The 21,429-nt window shown below is 35.9% G+C and overlaps 1 long non-coding RNA gene across 2 annotated transcripts in view; it reads right to left on the reverse strand.

Annotated features, from left to right (window-relative positions):
- The window catches only part of LOC123394408, a 120,343-nt gene that overhangs the window by 1,307 nt on the left and 97,607 nt on the right, over positions 1-21,429 (reverse strand). For both annotated transcript variants that reach the window (XR_006609137.1, XR_006609136.1), the window contains one exon: positions 929-1,149. This is a non-coding gene — a long non-coding RNA (uncharacterized LOC123394408). The remainder of the gene's footprint in view (positions 1-928; positions 1,150-21,429) is intronic.

Here is a 21,429-nt window from a genome sequence, read left to right on the forward strand (position 1 = left end):
GGAGGAGGAGCTAAGGGGGAATGATTTCAGCAGTTTCCATGATGATCAAAACCAGGCCCATTTGGCATATTTTTGATTCTATGATTAATAGTTGCAGAAAGAGTTTGAAACATTTTCAGAACTTAACAGAAACAATTTGCATGTGACTATCCTGGGTGTTAGGTATTTTGCTATGATTTGGAGCCATCAACAACAATTGATATTATCACTACTTTAATTCTGTTCAGGGGAGTGGCTGTTTGGGGGAAACCAGACTTGACCCCAGACCTACTGAATTCTAAGCTCTGGGAAAAAACTTGAAAATCTTGTTAAAAACAAGTTCCCTTGGTGAGCTTGTTACATGCTAAATCTTAAATGTCACAAAAATAAAGGATACACATGGAATGCTGACTTATATAGTAGTTGTTTCAATATGGTTAATTTATAGAAAATTAGACCAAGCAATAAAGTATCCTAAAGTATCAGAGCTTCTTAAACTCTGTGTGTAAGGGAGTTACCTGGTGATCTTATTCAAAATGCAGATTCTCGTTTAGTAGGTCTGGGGTGGGACCTGAAATTCTGCATTTCTCACAAACTCCCAGGTGTTGTGATTGCTACTGGCACATGGACTCAGTATCAGAACTCATCGTAACATAAGGTTTGCATGTTTGGTACTTTTACACGTAGAAACAGAGAAGCTGTATAATACTCACACAACTTGGAGAGATTTGAGTCTACATTAAAAATGCAGTGCCCTTACAGAAAAAAAGAAAAATGGTTTTATTCTAAAGTTTCTTTTTTCATGTATATACTATGGAAAAATGCAGACTCCTTTGCATATTAGAACACTTGAAATATATTCTTTAAAAATATAGAGATATTTATAAGCAATGTGCACAAAAAAATTTATGAATACCCGAGGACAAATACTTAACACTGAATCACTTACAGCTTATATTTTCAGAAGACTTATAGTTTTTTCATAAAGCTGAGGTTATTGTAGAACAGTGTTCTTGTTTTCATTTATAATGTACGCAGATTGGGCTAACTGATGTTGATTCAGTATTGTTACTCAGAGTTTGTGATATTCTTCATTACCGTATCACTACTAGTTAAGCGTTACATATATTGCTGTATCTGTATGTCCATCAGTCAGCTAAAGGAGTTAACCTGTAAGGAAGAGTAAACATTAGACAAGCATATGAATTTTATAACACCCCAAATGCAATTTTTACTAGCTGATATAAGATTAAACTCTATCATCCATGATGTTTACCTTAAAATATTTCAATACAATTTAGATGTCCCTTAAATTAAAATGGATTCTGCGTTGTTATTAGCATGTTTGTGGAATGCATAAAAATAGAATACTTTGTTTATAATTTCTTTAATATCTTCTGTTCTACTAAAAAGGTTAACATCACATAGTTCAATTCCATTTCCTTTAAAAAGTGTAGTTGATCACACACACACGCACACACACATTATACACAGCTTATGGGAATTTCTTTCTCTTGAATATATACTTTGGGAAGAAATCAATAAAATTATATATCTTTTGCTTTTATTTTGAATCTTTCTAGCTTTCCTGAGGTATAATTGACAAAATTGTATATATTTCAAGTGTACGATGAGATTTAATATACATATACAGTATGAAATGATTACCAAAAATGCATCCATGATATCTTACCTTTCTGTGTGTGTGTGTTGAGAAGATTTATTCTCTTAGCAAATTTCAAGCATAAAATATAGTATTCTTAACTACAGTCACCATGCTTTTTTTTTTTTTTTAAGATTCCACATTATGAAAGAGATCATACAATCTTTGTCTGTCTTTATTTGGGTTATTTCACTCAGTCATAGGGTCCTGTGCATTCATCCATGCTGTTGCAAATGGCAGGATTTCCTTTTTATGGCTGAATAATATTCTTTTGTCTATTTGTGTATATATGTATAGGTACATATATCACAAAGGAATATATATATATATATTACATTTTCTTTATTCATGCATCAATTGATACTTAGATTATTTCCATATCTTGGTTATTATGAATAATGTTGCAACAAACATGGGAAAAGATATTTCTTCAAGATACTAAATTTTGTTTCCTTTGGAGATATTTTAGATATTAACCATTTATCATATATGTGATTTGCATGTATTTTCTCCCATTTTGTAGGTTGCCTTTTCATTTCGTTGATGATTTCCTTTGCTGTGCTAAAGCTTTTTAATTTGGTGTAGTCCCACATGTCATTTTTGCTTTTGCTGCCTGTGTTTTTGTGGTGTCACAGCCAAAAAATTATTGCCAAGACCAATGTCAAGGAGCTCTTTTCCTGTGCTTTCTTCTGAGTGCAAACATGGAGAATATGATACTTAGCCCAGCCGCTTTGTTTCATGTCTGCCAACAAAGTTATTCTTGAAGGAATGTTGAAGCCTCGACATGCACATAAAAATAGCTTATGGAAAAAAAATCTGTGTCTCATGAAGACAAGGAGAGAGATTTCCACAGAAGAGTCAGTTTGTGTATTTTCTGTTCATTACTTTGGTTCAGTGTATAGAAGATGGTTTAACATTAATAAGCTAAGAGCTAACAGTGCATCCTGTTCATACCGGCTTCTGATTTTGGTGAGACAAAGATCCATATATTTTTGAAAAGGATGTTTAATTAATACAAATAATACCAGTGCAGATAAAACATGTACTATCCTTAGTCCAGATACACTCTTTATTATACATTAAGTATAGATGAACTTTTCCTCTATCTGAAAATTGCAGAGTTTTTTGTTTAACCGGGGAGAGATAAAGTGGTTGTGTGTGACATATGGCATGTTCCAGAAAATGTTTCTTCAGCAGTCATCACAGCTTCCAGCTGATGTAGCAGTTTTTTTTTTCTCTTCCTCAAATAGGAGACAATGTTTCATCTTTCTTTTTCTGAAAGTTTTGTGATAATTCATGGATACATAAATCTGACATTTGTTCACACAATTGCTCTTTGCTCTGTCTGTTACTCAAAGAAAATTGCTGATGGAGAGATTATCATTTTCTGTATGATTGAGTGACCCCCCCCCGGTGTTTTCTGCTTAAATATTTACAACCAGATAGCTATGGAAGAAACACAGGCTGTGATATAGGAGGGAACCAACTTTAAACACCAAATCTGCCACTTACTAGATATCTGTCTTTGGAACAAGTTGTATAATCTATACTTACAAATAATAACATCTACTTCACAGGGTTGTATTAAGGATTAAATGATATACTATGCATAAGGAATATAATTTGACACATATTAGTCACTCATGGAAGGCTAGCTATTAACATTAGCAATCTCATATTGCAGATCTTCTGAGGCACATAATTTCTCACATTTCAACAGACACAAAAATGGAATGATCGATAGTGTCTCACAATGGTCCGTAAAGGTGGCAGTCATGACATAGATGGCATTGATTGTGCATGTAGTAATCTTGTTGCATGACGATCATCTAACTGTAATCCCTTGGCTTTTCAGTCAGCAAACTATTTGAGAACAAATCATAATGACTATTTGAGGAAGCATCGTAAATCCCAATTATTGTCTAAAAACCTTTCATTGATTTTTTTTCTTGTAAGATAAAGCGCCAGTTTTGAAATTTGTAGAATAGTTGTCAACAGCTTAGAAAAAAGTTCTAGAGACAGAAACTGCAGGCTGGGCATGACTGTGTCACCAGTGCTCTTAGGGTCATGGAGGACAACGGTGTGGGCAGAGCAGACATCAAGCACTGAGCGGGAAGTGACTTGGATTTGGACTTTGTGTTGTAGAAACATTGTATTTTGCTTTGCTTTGCATTGATTTTTCATATTTTCATTTAAAAATGTACATAATTATGATACACAATAAAATTTATTTAAATAAGTTAAAAGACATATTTAATGTTTTGAATGAGTTTAAAATAAACACTTACTCTAGTCAATGTGCACAGTTTAACTGAGTGATTTTTTTTCTTCCTTATTAGTACATAAAACAAAGGAGTGTCTTACAAGTTATGTCTTGAATTGGGTAAAATATTCACATCGCCACTTGTGAAGGAATCCCATTTATTAAAGTACATAGCAGGTGGAAATGGTGCCACCTATAATTTCCAAAAGAGTGCCTTCATCGACTATTAGAAGAGTTATGTAGAAGTTCAAATTCAAAGAGGGGAGGGAATAAGTGAGGGAGAAAAGCACGAAGTAGAAAAGCAAATATTCACAAGCTTCCTGCAAATGGCAATTGCTCTCCGCAAAATGACTCTGCAGTACCTAAAGTGAACTAAACTTGGTCATTAAAAAAATAGCTGAAAGAAGATGGTTTCTGGTCTTCGTCACATAGAGGTGAACATCAATAACTAAAACATGTCTGTGTGATGAGGGCAGGGGAAGGGCTGGGAATGTTGAATCCAGTTTGTCTTTTAAAAAAATTACATTTCTTAATGTGGCTTAATAACATTCTCACTTTACATACTGTTCATGCTCATTAGATAGAGGCAGTCCATGAAGAGGCAGATAACGATCAGGTTTAAATTGCGAAGGTTTCATTTTGCCCTGCAAAATTTTTTTCTCGTTCAATAAGAATCTTTTCTCCAATAAGGTTGTTTTAATTAGCTGGTCTAACAATTTGCAGAAGCTATGATCACACAATACTTCCTTAGCAGCAGACTTTAGCTTTTTAATTTCATTGTCTTTACATGGATTACACTGAAAGCAATTTATAGGGTGTTTCCTATGTCATAATGATACCAGTGGAAGAAAGTTTAAAATAAATGTTAGATCTTGATCTTTGAAATATGCTATCTTTCCAATTGAAATTATTCAAAAATATTTACTTAAATGAAGTGAAATGTATTTTGTTCATTGGCTTCTACTTCCAGTAGCAGTTTCTGAATTTTTTTTTTTTCTTTTTTTTTTTTTTTTTAAAGATTTTTATTTATTTGACAGAGAGAGATCACAAGCAGGCAGAGAGGCAGGCAGAGAGAGAGGAAGGGAAACAGGCTCCCTGCTGAGCAGAGAGCCTCATGCGGGACTCGATCCCAGGACCCGGAGATCATGACCCGAGCCGAAGGCAGCGGCTCAACCCACTGAGCCACCCAGGTGCCCCTGAATTTTTTTTCACCAGTATAAATTACATTCATAGTGCCAAAATTCTTTAACAAGAACTACAGTATTAGAGATTTACCTGGGAAAGTTTTAAAAGGGAAAAATGATATGCCACAAGATGTCACTGTAATCCTAATAAATGGATAAGGTAATAATCACTTTTATTTCAATGTTTAAAGAGGTTAGATGAAAAACCCTCACAATAGATACAACACAGTTGCTAACATTACAGACCATCTTTTCAGCTCTAAACATAACTGCAGCCTGGCGTGAACCCCCGGCATTAAATGGCAACTCTTACAGAACCGAATAAGAAGCTTCTCTTTTGGAAAAAAAAAAAATCATCTTCATTTCATGACACAATTCCATCTAGCCTATTTCTGATTCAGATTTGAAGTGGAATACTACTTTGGACTCTTTGGAAATAAAAACTCCAGGTTAAAGATCCAGTAGAATCTCATTAGACCCATTCTATGTTGTCTTTGATGTCTATGAAAGTTTTCATTGCCAGCCAAAATGGACATAAAATTGTGAGAAAAACAGTTTGGGCCATTAAAAAAAAAAAAGGAAAAGAAAAATCTTGCTTGGTAATGTACTTGAGACACCAATAGTAAATGAACTGCCCATTCTTGTGAATTTCCCCATTGAAAGTCTTTTTCTGATTACTGTCCTATAGTCAAAGCACACAGATGAACGGGGAATCTATAAATCTACTTCAACTATAGTGACAAAATCATGGGGCAAAGTGTTTACGTGGTTCTTTCAAGATCACTTTTACCATGACTTACCATTACCACTCTCTACCTTTACCTGGTAGAGAGAATAACATATCATTTATGAAAGGAATCTCTACTGTGTCTCTGAATGTGAAAATGTCATATTCAGAGTCCTTAGTTGATAATTACAAGAGACTGATTGCATGGCATACATGGATTTGAAGGCAACTTCTTAAAAATTGCCCCTTAAAAAAAAATGTCTACATGAAAACATTTCAAAAAGGAAATCCTTATAAGTAGGTATGTAAAAGCCTTCGCTATCTGTAACTTTAGTTATCAGTTATCCTTTTCCTAAAGTTTTTCCTTATGTATTCACTTAAGGATTATTACTTTATCATACACTAAAGATAGACGAATTAGACACAGAGCCAACAGCCTCCTAAAGCCCTTGAAACCTAGCTGAAAAAACAACTGTATTAGCAGATGACATTAGGATAGAAGCTCATGTTGCGTGCAGCTGGGATATAGATAATATGATGAGTTCTTTAGGACGGGGGCTAAGGATGTCTGGTTCTATAGAAACAAAGAGGAGGCAACAAAGATCTTCAGGTGGTTATTTTTCCTCTTGATATGCTGATTTATTTTCTCTGTACCAGAAGAAAACCTGACAAAATGCATGATTTCAGTTTTCTTTTCAGCTTGATACATTAACTTAACTAATCAAACCAACCATTTTGTAATTTGCATGACATTGCTAACATGAAAGAAATGTAAGAAATTATTTACTTGAAGATAGAAAACATTTCTAAAGAGGTATTTTCTCAAGTAATACTGCTGTGGCTGCATATTCATATTGAATTCTATACTTGTTTGCTTTTGCACATTACTTAATGCTAAAAAAGGTGCTTACCCAGTGCTTACTCACTGCTCGTGATGAAGGAAAAGATTTAATGAATCACTTTGATGGCTAATAAAGATACAGTAAAGCCTATGAGTTTATCTTGTCAGCTAGAAGTTCTCTCCCCATTAGTAAAGCATTTTTAGACACCCCCCCCCACATAGTCTCTAGAGTTAGGAAAATGACTTCTCACATGTGATAGGGTACAGTTAGAACTATCCATGAGGAATCTTAGTACAGGCATTGATGGCCCTGATGCTTACTCCTAGGTAAGGGAGATTATTCTAGTTCTGGCACAGAAAGAATTTTCATGGCCAGAACTTAGACATCTAAGCTTTTACTGGGCACTGATCTGGCTGAGAATGGCCAGGAACAAGCTGACATCCTAATGCTTTTCCAGCCTTGGGTAGATCTCCATCTAAGAGTGTCACTAGGACCATCACCTCTTGGATAACTTCTACAAGGGATGTACAGAATATTGTGTCCAACCATCCACATCTGGTGTTGTTTCTATCCTTTGCACAGCTTTTTTGTTATTTGGAGCACAAACTCACATATTGGCAACCCAAACCCAACCCAAGTCATTCTTATCCACCCTGAAACCCCAACCGGCTTCTTTGGTCTGGCCCAATACTTGCTATAGCTTCTTCTTAAAGTAAAAGTTCTAGCTACTGTCAAACAGAAGACATTTGCTTCAGAGAATTGGATTTTTTAAAATTTAAAAGCAGTTGGAGAGGTATTTGGGTGGTATAGTCATTTGGGCAGCCAATTCTTGGTTTCAGCTCAGGTCATGATCTCAGCGTTGTGGAATCTGCTTGAGACTCTCTTTCCTTCTTCCCCTGCCCTCCCCCCACCTCTCTAAATAAGCCTTTTAAAATAAGCCTTTTTAAAAAACCAATTCTATATATATATATATATATATGCATTTATATGTAATACACACACACACACATACACACACAAAATAGGCAGAGAACCTGAATAGACATTATTCCCAAGAAAGCATGCACACAGCCAATAGGTCATAAAAAGGTACTCAATATCAGTAATCATTGGGGAGATGGAAATCAAATCCTGTCAGAATGGCTTTCAGAAAAAAAGACAAGAAAGAGCAAGTGTTGGCAAGGGTGTAGAGGAAAGGGAACTCATGTGCACTGTCGGTAGGAATTTAAATTGGTGCAGCCATTATGGAAAACAGTATGGTGATTCCTCAAAAAATTAAAAATAGAACTACCATATGATCCAGCAATCCCACTTCAGAATAAATATGCAAAAGAATTAAAATCCCTATCTCAAAGAGCTATCTGTACCTGCATGTCCACTGAAGCATTATTTATAATGGCCAAGGCATGGAAACAAACAAAGGGTCCACAATGGATGAATGGATAAGGAAGATGTGGTATGTAAACACAACGGAATGTTATTTAGCCATAAAAAAGAAGGAAAGTTTGCCATTTGCAATAACATGGATGGACCTTGAAGACATCATGCTAAGTGAGATAAGTTGGAGAAAGACTAATACTGTATGATCTCATATGTGGAAACTAGAAAAACTGAACTTATAGAAGCAGAGAATGGATGGGTGGTTGCCAGAGGCCAGAAGTGGAGAGTGGGGGAAATGGGCGAAGGTGGTCCTAATGTACAAACAAGCAAATAAAAACAAACCTAACAGTTGATAGGAAGCGAAAAGACAGAGCCAGCCCTGTGGCAAAATAAAACAAAACAAAACAAATAATAAACATAGCCTTTCACCACTAGTTCCTTTTTTTCCTGGGCACACAGCATATCCCAGCTTACTCTGCAGTTGGGTGCAACTAAGTAACTAAATTCTGGCCAAAGATATGTGAGTGGACATATGCATGTCATTTTATTATCCTCTACCTCCTTCTTTCCCCTCACCTATTGGCTGGATGCAGAATGTCTGGAAAGGGGCTCAGCCCCAGGAGCTAGAAGGACTCCAAGGGGGAAAGGGCCTGGGTTTCTGAGTTGCCACTTGCAGAAAAGGTGTCCAAGAGAGCCATGAGACCAAGAACACTCATTTAACCAGTGCATGAGCAAACACTACAACTTGTATAGCTAAGTAGCTAAAGTCAAATCTTTTTATTATGGCAGTTAGCCTACTGTGGCTTCTCTGAGCACATACATACATGACAAATTTCTTCCCATAGGTATGCTATATGCTTTTTCCCTTTTTTCCACTTTTCTCCCTTGACATTTTACTAAAATAAGACATTGTAATACACTTATCCTAGGTAACAATGTGGTCCCCAATAGCAGACACATGTATTCTAAATCAATGGTTGCTCTCTGAGAGACTGTACTGAGAGGCTAAATAATGCAGGACCTTACTTTCAGGAGGGATTTTTTTTTCCTTTTAAAAAAGATTTTGTTTAGAGAAAGAGATCACAAGCAGGCATAGAGGCAGGCAGAGAGAAGGGGGTGGGGAGTGGGCTCCCTGCTTAGCAGAGATGCCAGTTCCGATGCAGGGCTCGATCCTAGGACTCTGAGATCATGACCTGAGCTGAAGGTAGAAGCTTAACCCACTGAGCCACCCTTCCAAAGCCACCAGTGCACCCTTCCTCAGCACCCTTGCACAGGTCCAGCCAGTCAACTACTAGGTACTGATTAGATTTTTGACGCTTCTCTGCTTCCAACTATGAGAACCAAATACTTGAAGCAGACTTTTGTTTCCTGGACCAGTCTGCTCCAGGACATTGCATTTTTTTCTCCTGACTCTCTCTTTCTGAGGAGTTCAGAACTACACTGAAAAAGAGACGTGACTGCTGGATTACCTCCCAACCCTTCGGGCTGAGACAGCTAGGGCTATTGACTACTTTTAACATTATCATCTCTTGCCAGGTCTGATACACTAAGAAAAGCAGCCAGGCAGTTTAATAGGGTGTCCTATTAATGAATGCTTATTTATTTATTAATTCATTCACTATTGATTGAGCACCTACCCGGCTCTATGGGGGCACAGAGAAGCCAGTGAGCTTGGCTCCACCCCAAGCCTCAAGAGAGCTTATACTGTTGTAGAACGAGCCAGGAGAGAGATAGACATGTACCGAGGCAGTTATGATCCTGTGCAAGGTGTATGATATTTGTCAGAATTAATTGAGCTGTGCAAATATAAGATTTGTGCATTGTGCTATAAGTAACATAATACATTCAAAAAGGTACTGTTTAAAAGGACCCTATTAGGGCATTTAAAAAAAATAACATTTGTGATTAGCCTCTCCCTTCCTCTGCTGCAAGGAACACTTCCTTTAGATTTGTTTTCATACTGCATTTATTTAAATATATTTACCTGTTATTTCTGGTGTTTAGTTTGGACCTTTATTTTCCCTTGAAAATAAAGATGTTTACTGATCCTTTATAAACTAACCTACTTTGGGGGTATTTATGGCATTCTCATTTCACAGGCATCACACAAATTAAAACAGTGCTAAAATACTTTGAAAATATAACAGGCTATGGAAGCTCTAAATGATAACAGAACAGATGAGGGAAAACTTGCAAGCAATTTAGCAGGTTTGTGTGCACTTTCCCCCAGAGACATAAACTGAGTTCAAGCTATCAATATGTGAAATCAACTCTGAGAATAAATTTCAAACTCAGAACAGATGAAGCCCTGAAACCCAAAATGTCAAGCAAAAACAAACACATAAAAGCAATAGTCTAAAACAAAACTGTGCCCCAAATACTATAATGAGAAGGACATAAAGAGAATAATTTTTTTTAAGATTATTTATTTATTTACTTGTCAGAGAGGGGGAGAGAGAGATAGAGAGCACACAGGCAGACAGAGTGGCAGGCAGAGGCAGAGAGAGAAGCAGGCTCCGTGCTGAGCAAGGAGCCTGATGTGGGACTCTATCCCAGGATGCTGGGATTGTGACCTGAGCCAAAGGCAGCCACTTAACCAACTGAGCCACCCAGGCGTCCCGAGAATAATTTTTAATGAGAGTATAGAAAAACAACAGGTCATCAAATATGATCTTTGAGGAATATATTTTAAAAATGGTTTTCAAAAATAAATAGTTCTATTTTTTAGGTGTTAAAGTCGTGACACACTCAGTAAATACTATGAGTAACATATCAAGTAGTAATATATTTCCCATTACGAATGTGTAATGGGACCTTAAATTTTTGAAAGTGGGAAAAAATATAATTACCTATTCCTTCAGTGGTGACTTTGCAGTTTCAACTATAACCAAGACCATTTTATATTTCACTACGTTAAATTAAAGAAAATACTGCTAGAATCTGATATAAGTCATAGATGGGTACTGCAAACACAATGGAAAATTAACCTGCGAAACATCTCAAAACCAGAATTGCTCTTTTTTGTGTATTTGCACTTAAAGACCTCCCAGGATGCATAGTTTACTCTAAAGCAATGGAGGTACTAATGTTTTCTGCTAGAAGTGACCTCTAGGGACCCAAACACAATTCATTTGCTCTTAAAGAGAACCTGGTCCAACCTTGCATTTTACAGTCAAGGAAGCAGACACTCAAAGAGTCAAAGAGAGTGTAGCGCTTGCCCAACATACCCATCATTATCAACTTCGTCATCATCTTGAATTACTGTGCCCTCTCCATGTGCTGGCCATTGAGCTGTACACATGTTGTACCACATCACCCTCTTAACAATCCTAATTGTGAGGGGTGCCTGGGTGTCTCAGTCAGTTAAGAGTCTGCCTTCAGCTCAGGTCATGATCCCAAGGTCCTGGGATGAAGCCCCCTGCTCAGCAGGGAGTCTGCTTCTCCCTCTCCCTCTCCTGCTCCCCTTGCTTGTGCTCTCTGTGTCTGTGTCTTTCTGTCAAATAAATAAATAAATAAATAAAATCTTAAAAAAAATCTTGGGTGTTATTTTCACCCCTATTTATGAATGAGCAAAAGAAAGTTCAAAGCAGTTGCATACCATGCTCAGGGGCATGCAGCTAAATGTAAGTCCTAGGGGCTCCTTCTTCAGAGCCCGCATTCTTAACCAGTGCACCAAACTGTTTACTGTTTGTGGTGCTATTGGTTAGAATCCAGGGCTCAGGACTACCAAGCAGTCAGTACAGCTATGACATAATTTGCCCCATTTTACGCATTCAAAGATATTATGGAGCAAACAAATAAATGAAAATTAAATGCACAGAACATAATGCCATGTCTTCACAAATTTGTCTCTAGCAAATTTTAATCAATACATTTGAAAGAGTAGCTCCATCTATACAGTTAATTAGACATGCTTTATTTCCTTTCAAAATTACCTCTCCATTTGAGTTACTATTTTAACAGAAGATAAAAGATACTTCAGAGAGGCTCACTGTGCATTAACTGCCAAGAATTGTGACCTGGGCTATAGCTAAGATATATGAGTGTATATTGAGGAAGATAAGAATAAATGGAAACAGCAAAGAAATAATTAATGATAAAATCAAAACTATTCATTTTTAAAGAATTAATATAACACCAGTTTTTGAAATTTCTAATAAAAAGATGGCCTAATATAGTATATAGTGATATGTATATATACATACCTATACTTTCCTAAGGGAGGGTTGATTTTTATGTCAATATACTGTCACCTGATACTTCCTTATTAGAGCTTTAATTTCATCTAGCAGGTATTGAATAAAATGGCCAGCAAGGCAGACAAGAATCCATTTTAATCTACCATAATCCTATGTTTCAGATTTTTAGAAAAATACAAATTTAAAATATGCATTCTGCCCACACCCCTTATTACAAAACACACTCCTTATTTCCACATTTTACCCCAACATGCCCTATCCTGGACTTTTTTTTTTAGCCAGAAATCAATATATTCAGTATCAATTTATTCAATAAATATTTCCTGGCTCTCCCTTACATACCAGGCCCCTAGGATAGAGGACTGAGCATTAGTCCTATTTTTGCATTCAGGAAAATAAGTGGCTCTATGTCAACTTGGTGGTGAATTGTACATTAAAATTCAGTTGACCTTTAAAAAAGGCTTAAACTGTTTCTTTTTGCCAGATGTGTGATTTCCTGGGAAATTTCTATAACAGTTTAAAATGGGTTTTTGTTTTCTCTTTTAAATTCTGTTTAGTATTTCAGATATAAAGGGTTTTTTTAAATTAAAGTTGAAAAATTTTAAGTTACTATGAGTTTCAACAGAGCTCATCTCCAAAGGAGAATATATCTATAGGTATTTGCTTTTTCATGGAAAAATCAGGTAATTTCTATAAGATATTACAGCCAAATATATTTTTTGAATCCACCATGTAATATTTTTCACCACTGCTCCATAATCTTAATAATTTCTATGACTTTTTAAAAATAATATCCACTTACTGTATGAAACATGAATTAAGTGTTCATCAAAACAGGTAGATGAGTCAATTATCACAGATTCATACAATAGAACAGTATGTATCAGCTAAAAAAAATAAACCAGAATTCCACAGATTAATCTGAAAAAAATCATAGACACATAGTATAGAGCAAAATATATATACATGTATAGTATGATACCATTTCTTCCCCCCATCTTATCCTAGTCTTTTATTATTTAAAGAGTAATCTTTAACAATAAATGCAGAAGGAAAGCAATAAACAAAAGCAAGGAATTTGCATAGTGGATGGGAAATGATTGTAAGCCTTGGCAAACCAGAAAAGTTTGTTTTGTTCCATGGGACCAAGAGTCTAGAATGTGGTATACTCTTCTTCTCCCCCACAAAGTTCTCAAACAGCTTAAGAGGGGAGGCTGGATGTGATAACTGGTCCTAATTTTTGCTATTAAGCCATTTTTCTTGATCTTGTTCTCTGACTCTATACATTCTAGACTGTTCTGTGGATTTGTAATAAACTTCCAAGATGAAGAGAAATTTCTTGGTTATTGCTTCCCTGAAATCTTGGCTTGTGTTCATCTTATTAAACAGAAAATGTGCTCCAAAAATGCTAACAAGTACAACTACAAAACCTCTTTCTTTGCTAGTGGTTTCATAGCAATGGGCCATCATGTGAACAATAGGCAGGGGAGTGGGTGGGTAGGGAGAAATGCAATGCTGTTTACAATGCTGTACCTGACGCACTCATATCTGATACCGTTTGTATAAAATTTTAAGTCACATATAAAAGTACCATATAGTACTAAATGGATATGCACAGTAAAAACGTAAAAACCTGTGTGAACTGATGACAAATTTCGGATGGTGGAGATGGAGAGGAAAAACTAGAAATGAGACCAAAGAAGGGCATCCAAGGGAGAAAGACATCAAAGCTATCCGTACTAAAGATCAATAATTAACCTCTAGGCAGAACTTAGAGGTGATTCTAGGGTCCCAATGCTCACAGCCTTTTGTCCCATATCAGAACGTGCTTGTTTCCTATCACTTAATTTTTTCAAGTCATTTAAGGTAGGAGGGTAACTCCTGACCTTCTTATTTCCTTGTGGTTTGAAGTACAAATCTTATTTCATTCTGAAAAATAACAAAAGGGGGGGGAGAAAGGAAAGTGAAGACAAGACAAGACAAAACACGACCTTTGAAACTGACACAGTAAAATGTTATTAAGACCTGGCACTTTGACTTCCAGTGCTGAGATGTCTATTATATTGTCCTTTAAATACTCTTCTATATATTTGAACTATGTCACAACTTTAAAAAGTAAGTTATTGAAAATAGAAATAAGATGTTACTTAAAGAAATTGGGACAAACCAAAAGGAGAGAAGACATTTTCATTATTCTACCATCATAATTCTACCATCCAGAAATAGCCACGTCTACATTTTAGTGTGTATTCTGTAGTCCTCTGTGTGGGAAATGGGACAATATTTTTTGTTACCATTTAAAACAATTATATTGTAAATATATTTTCAGAATATTAAACATTCATTCTTACATCTTTCCCGAATGACATTTCATTGTATTTCTGCAAAATGTTTTATTTAATCAACCCTCCCTTCCAGGAAATACAGACTGTTTCAGTTTTCGTAATTTTAAACATATTTTAATGAATGTTCTTCTACATGTATTTTCTATACCTAACAATGATAATTTCCTTAAAATATAGTTTTATAAGTAGTTTCTGGGCCAAAACTATACACAGTTTATAGTTTTAAAGCACATTTTGAAATTGCTCTCCAAAAAGATACTAAGTTACAGCGACATAATTCGAGAGGGCCAATTCTCTCAGAATAGCATTTATTTTAAAAATCTTCAGTGGTTACATAAAATTGAATTTTACTTTTTTATTATTGGAAATTTCCTTTTCACACTTTTGCCTGTATCTTAGCCAGACATTTATCTTTTTTCTTATAGTTCTATAAGATTTTTATACTAAATATATTCACCTTTTCTTATACATTGTGAATAATTTTGTATGTCATGTTTGCCTTTCCTTTTAGAGTGTTTTTAATGTCTTGAAATGTATAAGTTAAATCTATCAATATTTCCCTTTATGTTTTCTGCTTATATGTATAGTCATTTATGTCATCTTTAGCATTTCTGTTTCACTTTCTATTTGGATATTCAACACATATGGAGTTTATTTTAGTATATCTGAGCATATGGTGCTAGGAATCTTATTCTTTTTTATTATAGATTATTACAAATAGTTGATCAGCTGTCTCAAAGGCATTCATTGACCATCAGATTTAACCTGCAACCTGAATTTTTTTCAATACTTACTTCTCATGTATCCTATTGGTAAATTTTCTATTCTCTTGCTATAGACAAATAAAATGTTATTTTTTCACAAAAAGATTTATTTCCAGTACTTTTTTGTAATTTTCTATTTAATAAAGTTTTATTGGTACAGGACACAGAGTCACCATACAGAACAATATTGTATAGTACAATACAATGATGCAACAATTCTACACATGACTCTGTACTCACCAAGGGGAATGTGTTAAGGGTCTTGAAAGAACTTTAAGAATAAGTTTTCCTGCAGTTAACATTGTGTTTTTAATGCAATTGATATAACTTAAACTATTGCTTTTTCTTATTTTTTACTGCTCTTAGAATTCTAGTCTGCTCGTGCCTAGAGAAGACAAAAAATACTGACTGAGGCATGATCTATTGATTCCTGACATTTAAAATAATTATAAAGTAATAAAATCCCAGGAAATTGAATTTATAATCACAATAGTTATAATATATCAAGCACAAAGACTTAGGCAATATTGACTCTTCATTGGCTAAAATGTTAGTAACAGGAAACTGCAAAGCTAGGATACATTATCCTTGAATTAAGCTACTGTGTGTTATCATCCAACTGATTGAAATTTCAGTTTCACACCTCTGTATCTCGTTCCTTCTTTGGGTCAGTGGAAAGGATGAAAATTCGAAGGACATGATCCAAATTTTCTTATACTTATCCTTGTTCTCACCTGTGGACAATGAATACTTGCATTTTTTAAATACTCTCCCTTCTCAAATTACATGAGTTTCTACAGTTATCACCATGGAAGAGGGGATGTACATAAGGTATTCCTTCATTGGACAGGACTCCCTGAGCTTTAAGATATACATCTGTTGTATTTTTTAATTAGTTGAGCTATAAATATTTATAATTTAATTGTGATAGAAATTTATGGATGACTTGGCTGAATCGTCATGTTTCAAAGAACTTTGTTTCAGCCCTTTTCTTTCTAGGTCTCCAGAAAACTCAACATTTTTGCATTACAGGAATTTTAATACACATAAATATATAGAGAGAATAGGAACAATGGACAACCATAGGCCTATCACTGAATGTTAGTAATCATCAACATTCTGCTGGTTTTGTCTTAGTAGCCTTTGATAGGATGACATCACCCTCCTTTTCTCCTGATAACACTGTATCCTACTTTGCCTCTTACCCCTCTGGCAACTCCTCCATCTCTTCCTCTTTTCTTTAAACTATCAGTTTCCCTGTGAACCCAACCACTCCCATGGCTCCATTTACCACATAGGAGCAAGTCCTACCTTCTTCATATGTCCTGCTCAGTTATCTTTTCCAGGGAACATTAGGCTCAACACGACCAAATGTGAATACATTGTCTTTCATACTCTCCTCAGCACATCTTCTCTTCAGTATCTCAAGAAATAATGTCTCCATCCAATTATTCATACTAGAAACGGAAATGTGAACCTTGATAATTTTCTCTTCCATGGTAAACTGCCAAATTAGTCAATTTAGTCTCGGAAACACTTTTCAAATATATCTACTTCTTTCCTTTTGCACTATCAACATGACGATCAGCACTGTCTGATGAAATACAATGGAATCCACACATACAAGTCACGCAAATAATTTTAAATTCCCTGGTAGTCACATTAAAAAAGTAAAAAGAAATAGGTGAAGTTAAATTTAGTAAGACAGGTTATTTGGCTCAATTTATATCCAAATATTGTCATTTAACATGTAATTAATATAAAATCTTACTAATAAGATATGCATTCTTTTTTTCTTACTAAGTCCTTGAAATCTGATGTGTATTTTATACTTCTCAACACATCGTAATTTGGACAAACCACACTTCAGGCCCTCAGTAGCCACATGTCACTAGTATTGAACACACTGGATAGAGCAGCTTTAGATCATAGACATCTCTTTTTGTAGTGTCTGTTAATGGGCTTCACACATGCCTACTTGGTTTCCTTTCAGTTCATTCTTCATGGGCAGTCAGTGTACTTTTTTTCAATGCAAATCTGTCTTACGATTGCAAGCTAAAATCCTTCAGTGACTTCCCATCTTTCCTTTTTAGCTAAAGTTTGAAACTCCCAACATAACCTCTAACTCCCTCTTTGATTTGACCACATTTGATATCTCCAGTCTGTGTAATATACAAAGCTTCTTCTCATTCACAGCCTTTATACAAGCTTGAAATACTTCTGCTCCTGTTATCCTTAATTCTTAGCCGAAGTGCTACTTATTTACAGAAATCTTCCTCGACACCCCTTTCCTCTTGCTTCTCCCAGAATAGGCTAGGATTCCAATTACATAGTCTTACTACACACAGTAATTTTACTTCATGGCAGAAATTATTTGTGTTATTATTTGTTCAACATAGGCCTCCCATTTGGGACTAATAGTTACTCTTATACATCTATCTCCCCACCAAGAATAGTGCTTAGTACTGAATAAATGTAAGTTTAATGTAAAAATTTGACCCCCTTAGCATTATTCTTGTGAGAAAAAGCTGAGGTTACCAACATGGGCTTAGACCAACCATGATTCACAATCCTGGGCTAGGGAAAGGACTCATTTCTTGAGCACAAAGCTACCACATCCTTGAACAAAATTAATGTTCTGCGAACAAGAAAAAGGGGAAGAGGTGGATACTGGGTAAGCTACCAGTGTTGTCTACCAGAATTTCCATTTCATCATTGTGATAGACTGCTCACCTACTTTGGCTTACATTAGCCTGAGAAAAGAAAGGCAGAGCCATCTGGAGATAAAATTGTAGATGGAGGAGTTTTGTTTTGTTTTTAACTATAAAAATAAAGAGGAAGAAATACACTGTATTAGTCAGGATTCTGCAGAGAAACAGAACCAATAGGATATATATAGATATATATATAGATATATATATCTGTATATGAGGAGATTTATTATAGGAATTGGCTCACGAGATTATGGAGGCCTAGAAGTCCCACAGTCTGCTGTCTGCAAGCTGGAAAACCAGGAAAGCAGATATAATTACATTCAAGTCCAAAGGCCTGAGAATGAGGAGCTGCTATGTCCAAGGACAGGAGAAGGTGGGCGTCCCAGTTCAAGAACAGAGATAATTTCCCCTTTCTCTACTTTTTTATTCTGTTAGAGCCCTCCGCACTGGTGAGGAGAGATTTCTTTACTTAGTCTACTGATTCAGATACTAATCCTTTTTGGAAATACCCTCACAGAAACGCCCAGTTACAGTGTTTTACTAGCTATCTGGGCATCCCTTTGTCCACTCAGGTTGACACATAAAGCTGACCACCACACGCATTATTAACCAATATTCACATTTCCTGCATCATCACATTTGGTCCTCCCAATAATTATGAACAACCTCATTAAGTGGCTGTTATTACTCACCATCACGCATAACTTACAAAGGAGGAATCTCAAATCAGAAAGGTTAAGTGACTTGTCCAAGGGTACATGGAAATCATATGTAATGACTTGGATAGGGACATCAGTGTTCTTGGTCTCAAATCCACTCTTTTCCCTATACTAGGGAAAACTGGGGAACATGTTAGGAAAGCAAATTCTTGGGCCCCTCTCCAGACTTAATGAATCAGAAACTCTGGAAATCCAGCCTAGGAACCTGTGTTTAGGAAGTTTTCCAGGTGACTCCCATGCTCCTAAAATATGAGAATCACTGCATTATACCCTACTACCCACGCTACTTTCCCTTAAGTTGGTCAGGTTTTTTTTCTAGTTGTTTTATGATTTGGCAGAAAAAGAAAAATCCCGCCTTTGTACTCAGGTATATCATAAGAAGTTAAAGTTGTTTTTACCTTACTTCCAGACTCAAAGGGTTCTTGAATTTAGGGATGCATCCGTTGGGCCCCATTTTTAAGGTTACATTCTTGAACCAAAAGTTACTCACTATATACAGCCTGGGTTGCATTTCTGTGTGAGCAAGCAAAGCAAGTGAGGGAAAGTCTGCATCTCACAGAACTTATTTTCTTTTACTTAACAATGAATTACAGTGAACTCTCTCCTCTGCCAAAATGAAAGCCCCTTGCCCTCTATTTCCCATATACTTCTGTGACCCAACCTTTTTACCACAAAACCTGCAGTATTTCTCCTTAAGAAAACAAAAACCTAAAAACATTAGAGTGACTAATAATCATCTCTGACAAAGATGCCTTAATTCTAGCACAAGGTGAATTTGTCTTCTTCCAACTTTGCCCTTGTCTTTTGCTACATTATCAGCACTACAATGATTCTAACCCATAAATCAGGGGCTTATGCTTTGCATGCTGCCTATTCTCCACATGTCTGGGATATTTGTGAGAATAAAAGAAATTGCCGGCCCAAGGTCAATTTCAGTCCCAACTGATATATTGGCAAAGTTTGTCTCTCTCTCCTAGTTTTGGAGGTTTGGTGTTCTCTATCTCATTATGGTCTGCCTGAGCATTGTGTTTATCTACGGCTTTTCCTGCTGCTTAGTTTTCTCGAAGTTCTACACTATCGTGCTTTACCATATAGTCTTCTCAATAGCCCATCTTACACTTATAACCTGTTAAAATGTACGTCCACACACAAAAAGAGCATTGTGCTGACTTTGAATTCAGGTCAACCTTATAGAGCTGATAACCTTGAGTGAGGTGCTTACTTCTTCAGTTTTTCTTCTATGAGATGGGTATATGCACTGATTCTCAAGTATTAGATATATTAGTGTTACCTGGAGAATTTGTAAAAAGAAAAAATCGAGTGCTGGTCTTTCCACAGAGTTTCTGATTCAGTAAGTCTAGTGAAGGGCCCAAGAATTTGTGTTTCTGAAAAAGGTTTATGCTGATGCTGCTTCTGTAGAGACCACACTTGGAGAACCGCTGGAATAATGTTATTAGGTTGAGAAATACTATTTGTAAAGTGCCCAATTCAAAGTAACCACTTAATGAATGTTAGTCTCTTGTCCTCCACCTCTATTCCACATGTCCTCGAAGCAAAGGAAATAGATGATAAAAATGAATTAATGTCATTGGATTTGAATGGAATTGAGTTAAATGCAATTATCTCTGGGCAAAGCCTTCTGGAAACAAACCAAAAGTGATATTTCTGTAAGAATAATCTAAAGGAGGTATTTTAGGTAAGTGAATCTTTAGAAGCTATTGATAAACATTGGCAAAGGCATCAGACAAAGGACACTTCTACACATTGTCATTAGAAAAATAACAATATATATAATGTTAGAGGATAGTTTGGTAGTACCTACCAAAATGTGGAAGATACATAAATTTTGAACCAGCATTTCACTTCTAGAAATATGTCCTTCAGAAACACATACTGATGCACAAGAATATAGTGCAATATATTTGCATAGCAGCTCCTAAATTCGAATATATAAGAAATGTAATTTCTTTTTGCTGTAATGCAACTTGATTTATACATCAAGCCCATTGTACCAGGTGGTAAAAATAAATCCCATTCATTTCAGGCTTTCTTTCCTGACATTTTTCTGGAGCTGCAGCTGAGAAACGGGGGCACGAACAGAGCAGAGACATTGGGGTATGTGCAAATAGTTGGTCTTATGTCATAATCCATCCACCTGTCATCTCCTGGCTTGGCCATTATTCTGTTGGTACTTGATAGATTTTATATACAGGTTACTGTTACCTTATTGCATGATTTCCTCTTAGCAGTCCCATCCTGCCCACTGCTTCTGCTACCCACATACCACACCGGGTGCTATGAAGGCTGAGACCCTCACTCTTGATACCATTTTCAGATACTTGGGATCCTTCTGATATTTCTGTGTCTTATAAATTCTGAGGTTGTTTCGGGCTCTAATCAACTAATATCTTCTTATTCTGTTCCTCCATCTTGAGTAAATCAATAACATTTAATGGTCAATTTTGAAAGTGACACAGATTGCCATTTGAAACCTTTTATTACTTTAGTTCTTATCAAATACTGAAGAAAGGAAAATAACCATTTTGATGGTGAAAAATCTTGTTTTCAAGACAAGTCCCAGATGTAAGCCACTCCTTAATCAGTGACTCAGTGATTATAACTTAGCAACATGCAAGTCTGTGTTAGCTAT

Source organism: Mustela putorius, unplaced genomic scaffold (genome assembly GCF_011764305.1).
Source record: "Mustela putorius furo isolate JIRA1106 unplaced genomic scaffold, ASM1176430v1.1 tig00003834_pilon_pilon_pilon, whole genome shotgun sequence".
NCBI lineage: Eukaryota > Metazoa > Chordata > Mammalia > Carnivora > Mustelidae > Mustela > Mustela putorius.